This window comes from Aquarana catesbeiana, linkage group LG13, assembly GCF_042186555.1.
Source record: "Aquarana catesbeiana isolate 2022-GZ linkage group LG13, ASM4218655v1, whole genome shotgun sequence".
NCBI classification, from domain to species: Eukaryota; Metazoa; Chordata; class Amphibia; order Anura; family Ranidae; genus Aquarana; species Aquarana catesbeiana.
The window spans coordinates 58,527,299-58,545,853 of NC_133336.1; the positions used below are offsets into that span (position 1 = coordinate 58,527,299).

Genomic DNA, 18,555 nt, shown 5'->3' on the forward strand with positions numbered 1-18,555 from the left:
GGGATCAGTGTTAAGGCTTGAAGACCAGCGTTTCCAAAGGACACTAAGAATGGCAAGCTGTATATGATTCTCTGACCGTTGAACCAAGGCCAACCAAGACCTTGGGGAAATGAACATTTGTACCAGATACTCTCCTCAGTACACATCCAAAAATTCTATAGTTTTCACTAAAGCAACACAAAAAGAAAGGAAAAGGTTGCGCTATTTGAAAAGATAATTCTCCAAAAAAAAAAAAAAAAAACTGATATAAAAATGTAGCGATGCTACGCATTGACGTCAACTACGCTCCACGTGACCCTGGAAGCACGGGCGTTCGTTTTTTATTGCCACAAGAAATTTTTTAGATATATTTGTATGTATGTTTGTTCGAACCTTTTTATGAATAAACCAAATAGTGTTTAAGGATAACACACTAATGGAGTCCCCTTTTTTTTGCACCCTTTATACGGCCTGTTCTGGCACAAGAGAACGTCCAGTTTCACAAACAGAAGGAGAGTTTCTCTACATACTGGATGGTAAAGTGGCGCAAGGAGAGAGGAGGACGATAGGAGTCTGGAGGCTCTGATAACTTGGATCGACCCATAAGACCCGGCAGAGGGCTATATCTACAAGCATTGATGACCTCGCTAAAGATAGGATGTCCACCTTTTCTGGTAAGGGTCTCCACTACCATTTGGTGTGCACTCCAAGGAGAGGTCTATCCCTCGCTCCCCCGGTGGTTGTGGTGGAAGTGAAACCTTCATTTTCATCCTTACTTTCTTTCTTCACTTTGGAATTGGACTCAGCACTTTCTTTATGTGGACTTTGTACACAGCGTTTCTTTCATTTATTTTTCAGGATATGAATTCTTTATGTGGATTTTTTTCAATTATACATTGTGTTTTTGGATGCTGATTGGGTTTAATATTGTTTTTTTACCCACACTACGTTATTTGGGTTTTGCAACATTTTTATAACAGTTTGTTTTTTTTGGAGATTAATCTTTTTAAATAGCACGACCCTTTCCTTTCTTTTTGCACTGTTTTAGCAAGGATATTACGTTTTTTGTGTCGCAGCTTTTCCTCATAGGAATAATATTTTTTTCACTGTTCACTAGTAGCGTGGTATATGCACCTTTTATAACACTTTTCACTAAAGCAGAAAGAGAGGGTAAACCTTCCAATGGGGACAACTGTTTTGGTAATAACTTTCTAAGCCAGCCTCTCTCAAATTTTTCAACACAGAGCCATTGAAATAACTTTCTGGTCTCAGGAAACCCCTGCTAAAAATTACTATATCTACAACTCATGATACATTAGTGTGATGGTCAGTGGGAACAATGCTCCCCATACTCGTGGTCACTGGGAAGAGTACTTTAAGTACCTTTAATCTTTATGCTGCTAGCATTAGTAAATAGATAGGAAAGTATATTATATTTATTTGCTTTGAACTTTTTTTTACATTTCCACTATTACTTCTTGGTTTCTTGCCTAGGCAAATGATGGGGGGGGGGGGGTTCTCATCTAAACATGTCCTCCTGCCTGCATGCCTGGGCTAAGGGCAGATAGATTCCACAAAGTAAATGCTACATGAATTATCTGCCCTTACTCAAGATGTCCTTGGACAGAAATGTTAGGGGGTGTTTTTCAAAACAATTTCACAGCAAAATAAATCATGGAGACATGGATGGATGGGGGGGGATTGCCTTGAATATTTAACATGAATTAAATAGTGTTTTTGGTGCTCAAATGCCATGTAGTTCCGCTTTAAACAAAACTGTGCTGCACTGGCTAATATTATGAAATATTTAACATTAGAAAATATACACTCTTATCCTTGCTCCCAGTGATAAAAACGAGAAACCAAATATATTTATGTAATCGTAAAAACAAAACTGCAAATCGCAGTAAATCAGTATGTGTATGTCCCCTTTAACGCCTCCTTGATTCAACTTGATACGTTTCCATATTTTATCTTATGTGTAACATAATTCACATACACATAACCATATAAGGCAATACATGGAAATGTATCATGTTGAATCAAGGAGGAGTTTAAGGAGACAGACTTTTTATACACATACTGATTTATTGAGATTTTCAATGTTGTTTTTGTGATTACATAAATATATTTGGTTACCCGTTTATATCACTGTAAGGCTCGGTTCACACAGGGGCAACACGACTCTGGCCGCGACTTTGCGAGGCGACCTGGACACGACCTGAGGGCGACACCACAGCGCGACTTGGAGCGACTTACAAGGCGACTTCAAGTCGCCTCCAGGACAGGCGACTTTCCAGTGGCCAATCAAACTACAATCCGCTCTGGGGGAGGGAGGGGTTTGCTTGAAAAAAACATCTCTTCCTGTGAAGTCGCTTCAGTATAGATCACGATCCGACTTGTAGGCGACTTACATTGAAATCAATGGGTACAAGTCGCCTACAAGTCGCCTTGAAGTAGTACAGGGACCTTTTATGAAGTCGGAGCGACTTCAGTAGCGTACATATAGACGGCTCTCATTCACTTACATGGACTTTCAGATGTCAAGCGACTTGGGGCGACTTGAGGTCTGACAAGTCGGATCCCAAGTCGCGGTAGTGTGAACCGGCACTTAGGATAAGCGTGTATATTTTCTGTTAACCACATGTAATATATATTGAATAATATTAGACAGCGCAGCACCACTTTGTTTAGTTTGTCATTGTGGATGACATTGAGGCCTATATGGTGTCTATTTTAGCGGATTTTTCTATGTAATCTGGTCAACGTCATTCTAACCTTCCTTTATAACCTCCCGGTAAAGCCATCTGCTTTCTGCTATAAACCTCATCTTAATGGGCCCCCGATACATCTCTAGTTCCGGATATCACTTATTCACTGTACCAGCAAAAACAGAGAAGGGGTAGATTTGGACAACAGAGGCTGGACTCTTACCCATTATTTGGCAAATTAATCAAAGTGTATAGCATTTACAATCAGCATCAAGCCGATAATGAAGTGACAATTACTTTTTAGGACTAAAAAAATATGGATTCCCTCTTAAAGTGGTAGTAAAACACAGAATCTGTGCCTGCGTGGGTTTCCTCCGGGTACTCCGGTTTCCTCCCACACTCCAAAAACATGCTGGTAGGTTAATTGGATCCTGTCTAAATTGTCCCTAGTATGTATGAATGTGAGGTAGGGACCTTAGATTGTAAGCTCCTTGAGTGTAGGGACCGATGTGAATGTACAATGTATATGTAAAGCGCTGCGTAAATTGACGGCGCTATATAAGTAACTGAAATAAATAAAATAAATAAAAATAAATCCACTGACAGGCAGGCTTTTAATAACAGAAGAGACTCTAGATGCCCCCCCTGCCTGTCAGCGGGTAATGTGATCTGAGTCACACATGCACAGCTCAAGTCACATTTACAGCCGGCTCTGCATGCCGCAGAGGTGCGACTCCTGCACGCATGCGCAGGAGTGACGTCACATCAGCCCGGCCAATCAAGCACCCGAAGACGCAAAACCCGGAACAAAGACCGAGTAAAGATAGACACGCCAGGGATCGGGGAGAGCCCTGACCGCGGAGGACTCCATTTGTAAGTAAGTTTGTCATAATGTACTAGTATGTGGTGCATACTAGTACAATATGGCTTAAACCTGCAGGGAGGGTACATTATTTTATATTGTCATAGATACTTTACTACCGCTTTAAAGAGGAGCTCCAGTCAAATTGGTGTTTATTAAAAGTCAGCAGCTACAAAAGATGTAGCTGCCGATTTTTAATAAACAGACACTCACCTGTCCCAGGATCCAGCGATGTGCTCTTCCTTCCGTCTTCTGTCCCCGGAATCTCAACTGTGGGCACCCAGCTGTGACAGCTTGTGGCTTCGCAGCCAGGTGTGCACTGCGCATGCTTGAGCCGCGCTGCGCTTTGTGAATGGTCCCGCAGTCTTCAGGGACCTGTGACGTGGGTGGGGACATCCGCTCGGATGGCCTAGGTGTTTGGAGCGGAAGTGGCATTGGGTGTCTGTCAAAACCAATTTTCCAGCCCCCTCCAAAAAAAGTGCCATTATGTAAAGGGGAGGGGGGGGGGGGCTTACAGCAGACCTTTCCCTTTTGGGTGGAGCTCTGCTTTAAGTTTAACTGGTATCCTCAGGAGATGTTTCGAGAAAGTCTTGGTATTCTTGTGTGAAACTGAAATCATTGCAGTAGATGCAACTGGAACAAAATTTGTCTTCTCTATGATTCAGAGATGCGATAAGATCCTTACATACAACTGATCTCATTAACTATTGCAATCCACATTTCTATGGAAGGAGAATCGAAACGCCTCCACTTGGGTGGAATACATAATCTTGCTGCGTTCATACTGATAACATTTTTGCTTGCAAACTCATGTCAGTAAAATCATGTGATGATGGTTTTGCTGTAAATTACAGGGCTAAAAATGATCCATCGGGTGAGCTTTTGCAGACAAATGAAACCCACAAGATGAAATTGCTGTTCTGGACCGCGTGCCTCACAGTAAATCAAGATTTATAAATGGGCACAGAGCCTGGCAATTGTCTTTCCTTCATGCATATTGGTATGTTATTTACTTTACAACAACACATTAAAATTTGCATATTAGAAACAGCATTTGCATAGTTTTAGCTCAGGAAAATGGCACATTTATTAAACAGAAAATTCCTGGAGAAGTCTTTATGGTTCTGTGGTTGAAAATAAGAAAAAGAGGAATTTGTATCAAGCTAATCTTGAGTATATTCAATAGGGAAACCTTTTATTTAATAAACCTTTTATTTATTTTCACCTAACAAGTTATAACCTTAAAGCATTAGTAAAGGCTAGTTTTTCTTTTTGTAAAAATAACCAACATGTCATACTTACCTGCTCCTCCCCTTCTGGGGCCCCCTCCCCCCCGCCGATGTTCCAGGCTCCTCCTCTTCTCTGTGTGCCACCATAAGAACCTGTACAATAGAGTAACCCAAAGCAACTAATTGGGTTATATTTAAAGTGGAACTTCACTCTCTCAATTAACATTGACTATTTTTAATCCTGCTGCTACATTAGTAAATAGATAGGAAAATATATCATATTTACTTGTGTTGGACTTTTTTTTCCTGGTTTCCAGGCCTAGGCAAGTGATATTATACATCCCAGGAGTCTTTAGGAGGGGAGGAGGAGTTTTCTCAGCTAAGCACACCCCCCTCCTGTGCCGTGCTGTGCATGTCCATTGACGCACACATCGTGGTTTGGCCCCGCCCCATGCTCGCAGAATTTGATTGATAGCAGCAGGGATCAATGGCTCCCCTGCTGTCCCTCTATCCTGTGAGGAGTGAGAGAGACCAGAGCTGCTGCAGACGGGCACAGTGCTGGAACATGATCACTCGAAAGGTAAGTATAAAGGGGGGCGGGCAATATTGGAACATTTTTTTACCTTAATGCAGGGAATACATTAGGGTACAAAAATGTCTTGCTTTAGAACCACTTTAACCGCTTGCAGACTGGCTCACGCCGATATACGTCAGCAGAAGGGCACGTACAGGCATACTAACGTACCTGTACTTTGCCCTTTACGAAGCGGTTTGCAGGCGCGCACCTGTCCGCCACGAGCTCCTTGAACTTGATCGCGAGTCACACGAACTTGATGTCCGCAGGGATACCCGCGATCGTCTCACGGAGAGGAAGAACGGGGAAATGATGATGAAACCAAGCATTTCCCTGTTCTGCCTAGTGACAGGACACTGATCACCGCTCCCTGTAATCGGGAGCGGTGATCAGTGTCGTATCACACGTAGCCCCTCCCCCCGTTAGAATCACTCCCTAGGACACACTTAACCCTTCACTGCCCCCTAGTGGTTAACCCCTTCACTGTCAGTCACATTTACACAGTAATCAATGCATTTTTAATTGCACTGATCGCTGTATAAATGTGAATGGTCCCAAAATAGCACCAAAAGTGTCCGATCTGTCCGCCATAATGTCGCAGTCACGATAAAAATCGCTGATCGCCGCCATTACTAGTAAAAAAAATTGTTAATAAAAATGCCATAAAACTATTCCCTATTTTGTAGATGGTATAACTTTTGCGCAAACCAATAAAACGCTTATTGCGATTTTTTTTTAACCAAAATATGTAGAAGAATACATATCGGCCTAAACTGAGGAAAAAAAAAATGTTATATATTTTTGGGGGATATTTATTATAGTAAAAAATAATGCTTTTTTTCAAAATGATCGCTATTTTTTTGTTTATAGCGCAAAAAATAAAAACCACAGAGGTGATCAAATACCACCAAAAGAAAGCTCTATTTGTGGGGGAAAAAAAGGACGTCAATTTTGTTTGGGAGCCACGTCGCATGATTGCGCAATTGTCCGTTAAAGCGAAGCAGTGCCGAATCGCAAAAAGTGCTCTTGTCTTTTGCCAGCCAAATGGTCCGGGGCTTAAGTGGTTAAAGGACACCTAAACTAGAAAATTAAAAGCTCAACAGCCTCTTATATCCATTTCTTTTCAGAATAGATATCTCAACCTGGAGCTGTGAGCAAGTACACAGTTTTAGGGATTAATATAGTGTTATTAAATAGGTTATGGTTAAGAGAAGCATGGGGTTTTTAAAAAAACAAAACCTTAGACTCACCTAGGTGGATGTAGTGTTGATCTGTAGTGCATCTGTCCCCATCGCCTCTGCAGTGAGAACTGAGCGATCAAACATCGTAGATCACTCAGTTCTCCACTCCGCTCTGAGCAGAGAACATTTAGCCCGCTTTCGGCTGAAAACAGGTCACAGGAATGCAGAACGAACTGCACTCCTGTGATCCATAGGAGAAGTATTGCCAAAAAAGCTTTGGTCATACTTCTCCTTTAAGTACCATCAAGATTTAGGAAGAATTACTTCAAGATGTTAAAGCTGGGGGAAGAACTAGGCCAATTATTTTTTTACTCATACCCATTTACTATATTGGTGGCCAAGCACCATGTTCATGTGCTGGGAACCAATGTGCTGACCAATACAGAGATTTTTTACAGACACACTGTAATTACCCCAGGCAAAACAATAAAGAATTTTATCATGGCTCAGATTGTAGTTATGCCATCCCAAGTTTACAACCTGTCCAGGAAAGGGGTAGAATTCCAACTAGGTAAAGCCTGATATGCATGGGTCGGCCCTCTGGCCTAAAAAAATAAATTGTGATTAGTTACAATTACTGCTCCTAATAATATGAACTACTGAAAAGGGCATTATGATTTCCTACCTTCAGCAGCCATTCGTGTGACCAATGCAGTTCCAAAGGGCGTTTAACAAACCTCACCTCACCAGCACCCTTGTAGTTCATTGAGCCATGACAAACTGTCAGCCACAATTGAATGAATGGCACAGACCTGCAATTTTTGATCATCGACAGTGGGTGCAGGGAGGGGATCCCCTGGCCATTGTCACAATGTGGGATTGGGTTGGGGTATAGGCAGCTGATTTAGTAACATGGTACACCATAAATATGGGTATAACCTATAACATGTTACTAAAAGTGAACTTCTCTTTTTAGCTCAAGGGCCTCTACACACTACACTCCGAGGTCCAATGAGATGAGCTACAACCAAACGTATGTGCTCCAACGTTGTTTTAGGCTGGGTTCACACTATTGTGAATTGGATGTGGGTTCTCCACAGCCAATTCACATAGCAGGAGATTGTGACTGGCTCTCTATGGAGCCGGTTCACACATCTCCACAGTGGCTCCGGTGCGAATTGCACAGGAGTCCTGTGCATCTTTTGGCCTGTTTCAGGTACGAATTCAACCCAAAATTTGGGCTGAAATCGGATCTGAAAAAAGTGAATGGAGACGCAACGGACTCCTGCTGTGAACCGTTGCAATCTCTAGTGAGAACCCAGCCTAAAGCAGTAGTAAACTCTATTTTTTAAGTTGTACCTACAAGCAGGGCTACTGTTAGGAACCACAGCTCCCCACACAGCTAACCGAACAGGGCCCCCCCATAAACAGTTTACTATGCTTCAGTTATGAATAAACACTGAGTGATTGGTACCAATCACTCATTGTGTTTATTCAGGAAAGGAAGGGGCTAGTAAATGTGACATTTACCGGAAAGACAGAGGATCAGTTCCAGTAACTGTGCCCCCCCCCCCCCCCGCTATGCCAATAACTCTCCCTGCCCACTTCCGATTCACCCAGCTGCCTGAGCCCCATACACCACCTTATCCATGGCCCTGCCTTCAGGTAAGCTTATTACCAGGCTTATTTGTATGAATATCTCCTAAACATGTACATCGGCAATAGCCGGTGACGTCACATGCACAGTAATGTTCTGCATTCAGATCATACAAAATGCCGTAAAATGCAGAGCACCATGCTGTAGCTGGGGCTTGCGTAGGAGTGATGTCATCACAGCCCCGGCCATTGAAAGAGGCAGGGCCTGCAAACCCAGAAGGAAGACTGGGTGAAAAAGGAAGAGCCATGACAACCCAGTGCTAGAGGGCTCCGTATGCAGGCAAGTCCGTCATAATGTTCTAGTATGCTGTGCATATTAGTACATTATGACTTAAACCTGCAGGGGGGCCCAATTTTTTTTTATTCTTGTGGCTGGCCGTTTACTACCGCTTTAATCCCATGTTTAGTCCCTACAATTAAGGCCTTGTCAGGTGAAAAACGATAGAACGTGGCTTCCAGAGGGAATTCAGGGTGTACCGTCAACAGGATTAAACGTTGGAGGAGATACATTTGGTGTGCGGCTTGACTCATTGAACTTCGCAGTTCAGGTTTTAGCGCGGAGATACTTGATAAATTTTATGTTAATTCCTATGAATTATCTTTGAGAACACACCATGGCTAAGATAAGAACAGGGATACGGATGATGATTCATGGAGGTCCTGTGAGTAAAGGGGCTCTGAGTCACGGCTCCAAGAAGTTTGCCAATATCCCACCAGTCATTGCGTGGGTGAAACATTTCAAAGGAAAGACTTGTACAAACACGAAGGCCTGCTTTCACTTGTAGCAAGCAGAGGGGTCAAAGGACCTTAATAAATTGGCCCGTGAACAAGCAGATCTTTAATTAAAAACACTTGTTTAATATCACAGGCACTGAAATGAGGGGCTGCCCGAGTGCCCTAAATTAAAATAAAACAGGAAAGACACACAGGCCTTGGGGGGTGTGCGAGAGGGGAGAAATAAAAAAAATCATTAAAAAAATAAAACAAGAGATGAAACCAGACCGTTCCGTGAACGCGTCCCTCTGCAATTAATTGTATGGACCAAATTAAAGCTGAGAATACAGTCTTGTCCATTCAACAATTAAATAAAATCCCTCATCTTTCACAAGCATAAAAGATGACTCAGTCATAATGAGCTCATCCTAAACAACGCCATAGGAAGCAGCTACTAATAGGATGTACAACAGTCTCCATGAGTGTTTAGAGAACCTGGGACATAAAGCACGCCAGCGGTTGTCCACTTAATGGGATTTAGCTCAATACCTTCCAGACAAATATCATCCACAAACAGCAAATAACCGTTTAATCGGCAACATTATTCTTCGCAGGATGCCAGGGAAAGCATAATTACAGATTAAAACAATTAAACGCTTTATCAAAATAATGCTGAATTCTGATGACAGGGAGAAACAGAACTACATAGAAGAGGTATGAGCACAATGCATCCACTGATGGCAAAGATGGAGCTCCACCCAAAAGGAGAAGCTCCGCTTGTCTGCCTCCTCCCCTCTTCGCTCCCACATATTTTGACAGGTACCCGCTCCCACTTTCGGCTCAGTTCATGGCAGTGAAGTGAGCCGGAAGTTCGACCCACCCCCACCACCACCACCGCAGCCGGCCATTGCGAACATGCAGCGTGATTCACGTACGCGCAGTCTAAAGCCACAAAGCTTCACTGCCAGTTTCCCTTAGCCAAGATGGTACGGGTGAGGACACCGTTGGATGCCTGGACAGGTAAATACCCTAGTAGTAAAAGTCAGCAGCTACAGTATTGGTAGAATTCCTTTTTAAAGCCCAACGTTGGGTAAAAAAAAAACTAATTTTCCACACCTAGCGAATGGTTTTCTATGCAAAAAAAAAAGCAAAACCTCAAAAACCTTTAAGGCTCCTTCACACTAGCCCACACAGTAAAAGCAACATTTTACCTTGCTTGCTAGTGTCTGTGTAAGGTCCGAGCGAGTGATGTAATACACGTTTCAGCGCATTGCATGGTTTATTTTTGTTTTCAACACAGTGACACTTCATTTATGTCCTCAAAGAGCAGCACCATGCATTATGCTGCGGTGACATGTGCAAAGAAAGAAAGGTCCCAAAAGCTCCAATGCATTTCCCCCCACCCACGGTGCTTAATCATGATTAATTCCCCTGGCCGGGGCGAAACGCATTGAGGGATGTTGCCTGGAAGAAGCCTGGGCTGAGGCTATTTTCACCTTCTACACACAGGGTTTTGTAGTGATGTGCGGCTTTTGGGACATTTCTTTCCATTGGTATCCACTGAGCTGGGACAAGCTCCGTCCCAGCCTGCACTCATAGCACTGACAACAGATGAGGACCTGTTGGAGCCTTAAGTGGCACCCTCAGTATTGGCATAGGACGACATGTGCGCTGTGTTGTCTTCTATGTGCCCTAGCAGGGATCTGCATTTTTCTTGTGCAGAAGAATGCAAGGCACTACAAATAGAAGGCATGTATGCTTAAAAAAAAAATCTCTGGAAAAAGGAGGCGGAGCAAGAGGGATCTGGGGCACCTCATTTTAGATGGTGGAGACTAGTGGTGAAAAGCTGCTTTATGATGTGGTCAGTCTTGTATCTGCCCCTCCCATCACACCCAAAGGCTTCAGTGTTCTGAGATGGACCCCTCACAAGGAAGTGCCTATGTTACAAGAAAAGAGCAGGAGTACTGCATACTGGAACCTTCCACACTAGAGAGAAAAAGAAACAAAACAAGAAACAAGATATCACACGACTAAAGTAGGTAAATAATTGGGGCCTTTAGATAATATTTTTTTGCAAATAAAAATCTATATTGTATAAAGGGGGAGGCATAATACGTTTATTTCCTTCTTTCCCTCTTAGCCCAGGTTCACACTGCAGCGACTTTGAATCCGACATCTCTGCGCGACTTTGCCGCTTAAATACGACTTCTTTAGCAGAGGTCAATGCAAGTCATGTTTAAGTCGCACCAAAAGTAGCGCAGGAACTTTTTTCTAAGTTGAAGTGACTTGAGTCGCACCAATTAGAACGGTTTCATTGCCGTTAATGGGGCACGACTTGTCATGCGACTCTCAAGCATGACAAGTCACAGCAGTGTGAACCGGGGCTTAAGATGGCTTTTAAAAGAAAAAAGTAAATAACTTTATTGGTGAGATTTATACTGCTTCCACCCTGCACTCACTCCACTAAACATACTCAAAAGGTACACTTTAAAGCAGATGTAAACTGCTGGACATTTTTTTTTTCTTCTTACCTGCAAGGTAATGTCATAATGTGCTAGTATGCAATGTCATCGCTCAAGGCCGCTTCCATCTTCACCCATCTCGCTTACGGTTTGCGGACTCCGGCTCTGTGAGTGGACGGAGCCGCGATGACGTCACTCCTGTGGATGTGCGCGGGACTCGCCGTTCACGGCACAGGGCTCTGAAGGAACAGCGCAGGTGGCCACTCCTTCAGAACACATGTGCCATTAATGTCACTTGCTGCATGTACAATAAATAGCTCCTAAACAGTACACGTTTAGGATATATTTTCACTACCTATAGGTAAGTCTTACTATAGGCTTACCTATAGGCAAAATTTTGTGATGTAAGTTTACTTCCTCTTTAAGGGAACTATGTTGGTCTATACTAGGGGTCTCCAAACTTTCTAAACAAGGAGCCAGTTTACTATCCTTTAGACGGGCTGGACTGTGGCCATTGGGAGTAGAAAAGTTCCCGATATCAGTGGGAAAAAAAACATCTTTTTGGATTGGCCCGACCATTGGTGTCATTGGGCCCAATTATTGGTTTCATTCTGAGAGGAATTGTGTCTCATCACTGGTGTCACTGGGAGGATTGTGTCCCTTCACTGGTGTCAGTGGGGGGGGGTAATTATGCCCCATCGTTGGTATCAGTGGATGAAATATTGCCCCAAGACTCAGCTAAAAGCAAGCAAATGGCCGCATCTGGCCCCCGTGTCGCAGTTTGGTGACCACTGTTTTTTTACAGTCAACATTCAACAATTCCAACAACAATTCCCTTGAAGACATAGTAACAAGTTCTTCCATGGAAAAAAAAAAGGAATTTATAGTAAGCAAGTCTTTTACAACAGACTTGTTTAGCTGCCAAAGAAAAAGGAAGCTCTTCCAGAGAAAACAGTTTATAGTACGCAAGTCTTGGTCATTATAGCTCCCAAGGAAAACACATGACCCAGCATGCGCTGCTTTGGCAGATGGAATACGACACAGTGGCCACAACCAGACTAAACTGAGAGCCTTTCCCACTATTGGGTTGTATTAAAACGCAAGTTACTGCAACATGCGGCTATGTGCAGTGTGCTGGGGTGCTATTCTTTATTCAAATTATTTCAGCTGAGTATGGCTGAATAAGTTAAGAGTTGTGTTTAATGTTCTGCTGAAGATCTGAAAAGATCATAATACTTTTAACATATAACCAACTGTGTAATGATTGAGGGTATGCACCTTAAAAGTCCTAGTATTTAGTCTGTTTATTTATGGTATCTACGGGATATGGTGCAGTCTGATAATCCTCCAGACCAGAGGCGCTATAGTTTATCCATTTTTGAAGGCAATTCCATAGATAAAGAATAGCAGCCACAGAGTTGCATCAATTAGCATAGCATCATAATGATACATTTGTAGGATACAAAAACAGGCTAAAATGTACCAAGCTATAAGTGCACAGATAATTAAAGAAGTGTGCACTTTTTTTTTCTTGCCGATTCATACTTACCTAGGTGGATGCTGAGAACTGAGCGAACAAACACCACCGATTGCTCAGAGCTCCCTGAGCAGACAGCTGGCTGTCAGTCACCGGCTCTCTGCTCTAGCCCCCCCCCCCCCCCCCCCCGCGCTCACTGGGCTGTGGAGGGCGCGGGAGCAGCTGGCTCCGGCTTTCAGCGGCTCACTGAGCCGGGTGCTGGTTTAGGCATGTGGGTGGATCCCAACTTCATTGTCGCAATCTTGCCAGAGCCCGAACCAGCTCTGTGAGTTTAGCCGACAGCGGGCTTCAGCCTGCTGTCGGCTGAAAACGGGTCACAGGAGAAGTAATGCCAAATGAACTTTGGCTGTACTTCTCCTTTAATGCCAATAGTCCAAATGCATGAAAAGAAGGAAGAACGAGTGTCCACCAGTGCAAGGAATGCTTCAAAGCTCTGGATTTGGTCCTGCAGGGTTCTTCTTTAGACCCGGGCTGGTCATACCTAGCACGCCAAAGGCAAAATCAGACAGGAGAGCGGGATCTGATTAGAAAGTATATTGCGTAAAAACAAATTCAGACTTATGCCCCATTCTCATGAGCCGGATCCGGTTTTGCTCAGCAGATCTGTCAGGTGATCCCTTGCTGAGCTACACAGAGCGGCCAGATAACAGGTCCATGTCCGCTTTCCTGTGAATACCCTCAGCCATTGCGGCTGACAGCTTGTAGTTCTCAATGAACTCCGAAGGTGTTGGTGAACGTTCTCATAGTTTATTGGTCTTCCTGCTCTCAGGTAACTGCCTGCCCGTATCAACGGTACAGGCAAGACAGCTATCCTGAGAGACTGCAGGAGCCAAATATTGCACTTGTAATTTGCTGATCATAGGTGAAATGCTCTGCAGGCTCCTTAGAAAAAAAAATAATAAATGCACATTTTCTACTTGCACAAAAATGTTCATTTATTATTTGTTTCTTAGAGCCCTTTCACACTGTGGCGGTTTGCAGGCGCTATTGCGCTAATAATAGCGCCTGCAAACCGACCCGAAAGTGCCGCTGCTTTCATTCCAGTGTGAAAGCCCTGAGGGCTTTCACACTGGAGCGGTGCACTGGCAGGACGGTAAAGAAAGTCCTGCCAGCAGCATCTTCGGAGCAGTGAAGGAGCGGTGTGTATACCGCTCCTTTACCGCTCCTGCCCATTGAAATCAATGGGACGGCGCGGCTATACCGCCGGCAAAGCGCCTCTGCAGAGGCGCTTTGCGGTGGTATTTAACCCTTTCTCCGCGGCGTTTTACCGCCGACGCCGCCCCCGCCCCAGTGTGAAAGGGCTCAAAAGGCGAACTTAGCCTTTAATGCTGTTATGAACACTCAGAAGCTTGGAGACAATGTGAGGTCAGACGTTTCAAAGGTTATAACTGTCAGGCAAAAGGTGACCTCTGAAGAATCCGATTTAGCCCATGTTCACATCAGGTCCTTTTGACATGCAATTTGACATGTCAAACCGCTGCCTATTGGTGGCAACGGCACCGTCCGAATTGGTGCGAAGCTGACTTTGCGGCGCCACACCGGTTCCCAAAAGTAGTTCCTGCAATACTTTTGGTGACTTTGGGGGCGATTTCAATAGACATCTGTGCAGGAACCCACACAGATATCTCTGAAATCGCTCTCGAAGTCGGACTGACATGCGGGTTTGAAATAGTGAGAGTTCAGCTGAACTTGCACAATTTCAAACCCACATCAGTGTGAACCTAGGCTTAGGGGCTGGTCCACACCAAATGCAGTCTAGTGCCTTCTTATTCTACATCAAAAATGCATGGACAGTGTTTAGCATGGATTCCAATGCTCCTAGTTCACACCACTACAGGACATTCCATGTTGCATTTTCTTCTGTATGAAACGCATCTGGAACACTGCTAACTGCATCAAAAACTCACCGGAATGCACGTCCTGAGCTGAAGGGAAAAGGAGAAAAAAAAAACACAGGAACACATCAAAAAAAGCGCATGGAGGAACGCACCCGGAACACAGAAATTGTGGTGTGAACAGGCTCTTATATAAAGTGAAGGTAAGGGGGGGGGGGGGGATTTGCCAACTCATCCCTTTAAAACCGAACACCTATTGATTACAGGGGTTCTGTGGCTGATTAAGGTGGCAAGTAAACTTACTTGGTGCCTTATCTGCATTAAATTAGCCTCTGAAGCTGTGTAATTCATATGTGTTGGGGTTTAAAGGGATGAGGTGGCAACTCTGGGGGGGGTCTTTCTTTCGTAAGCCCATTGTTATTACAGGAATCCAAGACTGAATATTTAAAACCTTTCAGAAGCCCAATCATGACAAAGTTTCTTAAAAGTGTGCGGAGCTCTGTTTGCTTATCTTCAATCGTTTTTTGCCCTTTTAATTGTTCGATAACTCACCCTTGTAAAACTGAGACGATCTTATACAGCAAAGTTTTTACGAGGAGTACAGAAAGGAGTGCCACTGAATACGGGCTGGAAGAGCAAAAGCCATGATTGACTCAGAGGGACGTTGGAAAACTGAGGATATGAATCACATGGACTCCCCTAGGTTTGCACAGACAGAATACACAGACACTGAGCAGAGAGCTGTGCAGCTAGACTCCGCACTCCTACTAGCTCAGGAAAACTGCAAACAGGTGACATAAATCACAGGGCCTGGCAAATGAAAAACTTTCACAAGCTGCTGTAGATGGGGGAATCATTAATCAGAGCTGCAATCACAGCAGGCAGTGTGCAACCTCCACTGCCAAGCACCATACAGATTTAATATATTCACAATCTTTAACTGTTCATGTGCCAGTCATTATCATCACAGATACAAAAAAAAAAAAAATGTTGATTATCACCCAACACATCTCCAGAACACAGCGTTTTGAACAACATTGCTCTGCGGCCTATTCAAAATGAATGGGCTGTGGGATGATAAAGAGTGTTGAGGTGCATGTGTTACTGCAGCGCAAGTAGGTGCAAATCCTTGGGCATGAAATGATTTTCAGCTCAAAAACACAATTGTTAACCTTCAACAGCAGCCCAAAATGTCAATTATTGGCACCAAATACAGACAGGGCAACTTCCATGGAGATTTACTGCCTGACACAGGTTTGACATTTTTGAGCTGACAGGGAGAGAATACAAGAACTGTGCACACACCAACCAATGACAGATAAGGCTGAACCAATTTAAAGTGGACCTTTAAATTAAAAAAAAAAAAACTATTGGCAAACAGGCTCTGCAAAGTTCTTTACCTGCCTGTGTGCCCTGTACACTGAGCTGAGCACACGCAGCTCAGTGTACAAATTTCAGCAATGCCAAAAGAAATTCCCACGCGTGTGCAGGGGTGACAACATTTTGGCTGAGCAAATGAAAATGGCAGAAGATTGGTACACAGAAGAGAATCCAGATGAAGATGACAACAGCCAGCGGGGAGCTCCAGGACACTGCAGCTCTGGACGGAAGGCAAGTATAGTTTCAGTTTAACTACCTTAGCTTCCCATACAGGGGTTTCAGATTCCGGGAGGCGGGACGGGTTTATGATCATGTGACCATCATGATTGGGTGTCACATGATCGGGAGCTTTCCGCTAGCAGCCAATAACTGTGTCGGGATCACGCAGGGCATGTGCTCTTGGCACAGCTGGTTTTGCAATATACGCAAATATGCGCCCACTCTGCCCACCCACTGAGAGGTCGCATATCTGCATGTTGTCAGCACCAAGAGGGTAAAAACACCCACTAATGACTGGTTCTGTGTTACTGTATTCTGATAGCATAGACTCCTATACCGTTAGAATACACTGATCACATTAAAATTTTCCAACATTCCCGTTGAAGAGAAGCTGATCATTAGATCAACTTCTCTCGAACGGGAACACCCATAGATGGATCAAAATGTGTCCAGTCCTTGCTCAACTAGCCAATCTTCGAACCATCTATGGTCAGCTTAAAAGTGATTGTAAAGTCTCTTTTTTCAATTTTTCTTTAAACGTGTAGTAGATTTGCGCAGAGCAGCCTGGATCCTCCACTTCTCGGGTACCTCTTCGCTGCTCCTGGCCCTTCCCTCTTGTTGAGTGCCCCCACAGCAAGAAGCTTTCTATGGGGGCACCCGAGTTGAGCTGAAGCTCCATGTGTCCATTCAGACACGGAGCTGCCCTCTCTCTCCTGATTGGCTAACTGACTTTGATTGACAGCAGCGTGAGACAATGGTGCCACTGCTGTTTCTCAGCCAATCAGGAGGGAGAGTCCCAGACAGCTGAGGGACTCGTGAACATTGTTGGATAGAGATGGGGCTCAGGTAAGTATTGGGGGGGCTGCTGCACACAGAAGGCTTTTTATCTTAATGCATTAAGATAAAAAACCTTCTGCCTTTACAACTACTTTACGTAGACTGCTAAGGTAACAATACTACTGAAGAGAAGGCACATTGTGGTATTCTACCTAAGTTAGTATTCAAATTGATCACTCTGGAAGCTCTTGGCCCTAAACCATGGCTACGACCTGCTCCTGCCCTTTCCATCTATCCTGGGACTAAGAACCAGGACTGGGAGGGACCTAATCTGGACATGAAAAGAGATCAAGGCCCTGTTTATGAGGACATACCACCTGTGATGGCCAAAACAGGTGGGCAGAACATGGTAATCTGGTAAAGCTATCACTTTGCTGAATTTAAACTTCTTAGAAATATAAGAAGCCAAAAGGTGATTCAACTGAACACCAACCATGCTTTCAGTAGACAGTTAACCTAAAACTGTAAAACATACCAATTAAACTAACTGGTTACCTATAAAGCCCTGTGGTACTATACCACCCCATCCAATCACACCAGCTATAGTCTCAATAGAGAAAGGTTATCTTACAAGCCCATAGCTGGAGGCAGGGCCGGCCCTACCATGGGACCCAGTGGGGGCATTTTAAGAGGGGCAGTCTGTGGGACTGCTGTGAAAGGCTGCAGCCAATAAGTGTGCAGCCCCTGCTGCCTGTGAGACAGTTTCACGCTGAGCAGATCGCTCTGCTTGTAAGATCCGCTGAGCGTGTGACACGGTCATGTAATGTAACTGAATGCAGAGAGAGACCAGCTGTCAAATATGAGAGTTGATGTCGGGGTGGAATCCGGGTGGGACCCAGCAGCTATTAAACACCAGCCAATGGGATGGGATCTGGGCAGGCTACTACATGTATGTGGCCCCGCCCCTTTTCTTAAGCAGCCCAATCATTGGCTGGTGTTTGATAGCTGCTGGGTCCCGCCCACCCCCGACATCAGAGAGAAACCAGCTGTCAAAATTTAGCGTCGATGTCGGGGGTGGGCTGCATCCAGCAGCTATCAAACACTAGCCAATGATTGGGCTGCGTAAGAAAGGGGGGGGGGGCCACCTACACATAGCAGCCCGCCCAGATCCCATCCCATTGGCTGGTGTTTGATAGCTGTTGGGTCTCGCCCACCCCGGACATCAACACTCAATTTTGACAGTTGGTCTCTCTCTGCATGAAGTTACATTACATGTCAGTGTCACACACAGTTTCACTAAGCATCAATATCAGTCTTAATGTGAAACTCCCACTCCTCTGCCAGTGCCAATCAGTGCTGCCTGCCAGTGCCAACCAGTGCCACCTGCCAGTGCCAATTGCCAGTGCCAGTCAGTGCCAGTGTTTTCAATCTGTGCCACC

The 18,555-nt window shown here is 44.4% G+C and overlaps 1 protein-coding gene across 1 annotated transcript in view; it reads right to left on the minus strand.

The window, feature by feature from the left end:
- BRF1 (BRF1 general transcription factor IIIB subunit) overlaps positions 1-18,555 on the minus strand; it is a 643,919-nt gene that overhangs the window by 430,299 nt on the left and 195,065 nt on the right. The gene's annotated exons all lie outside the window — the stretch shown is intronic.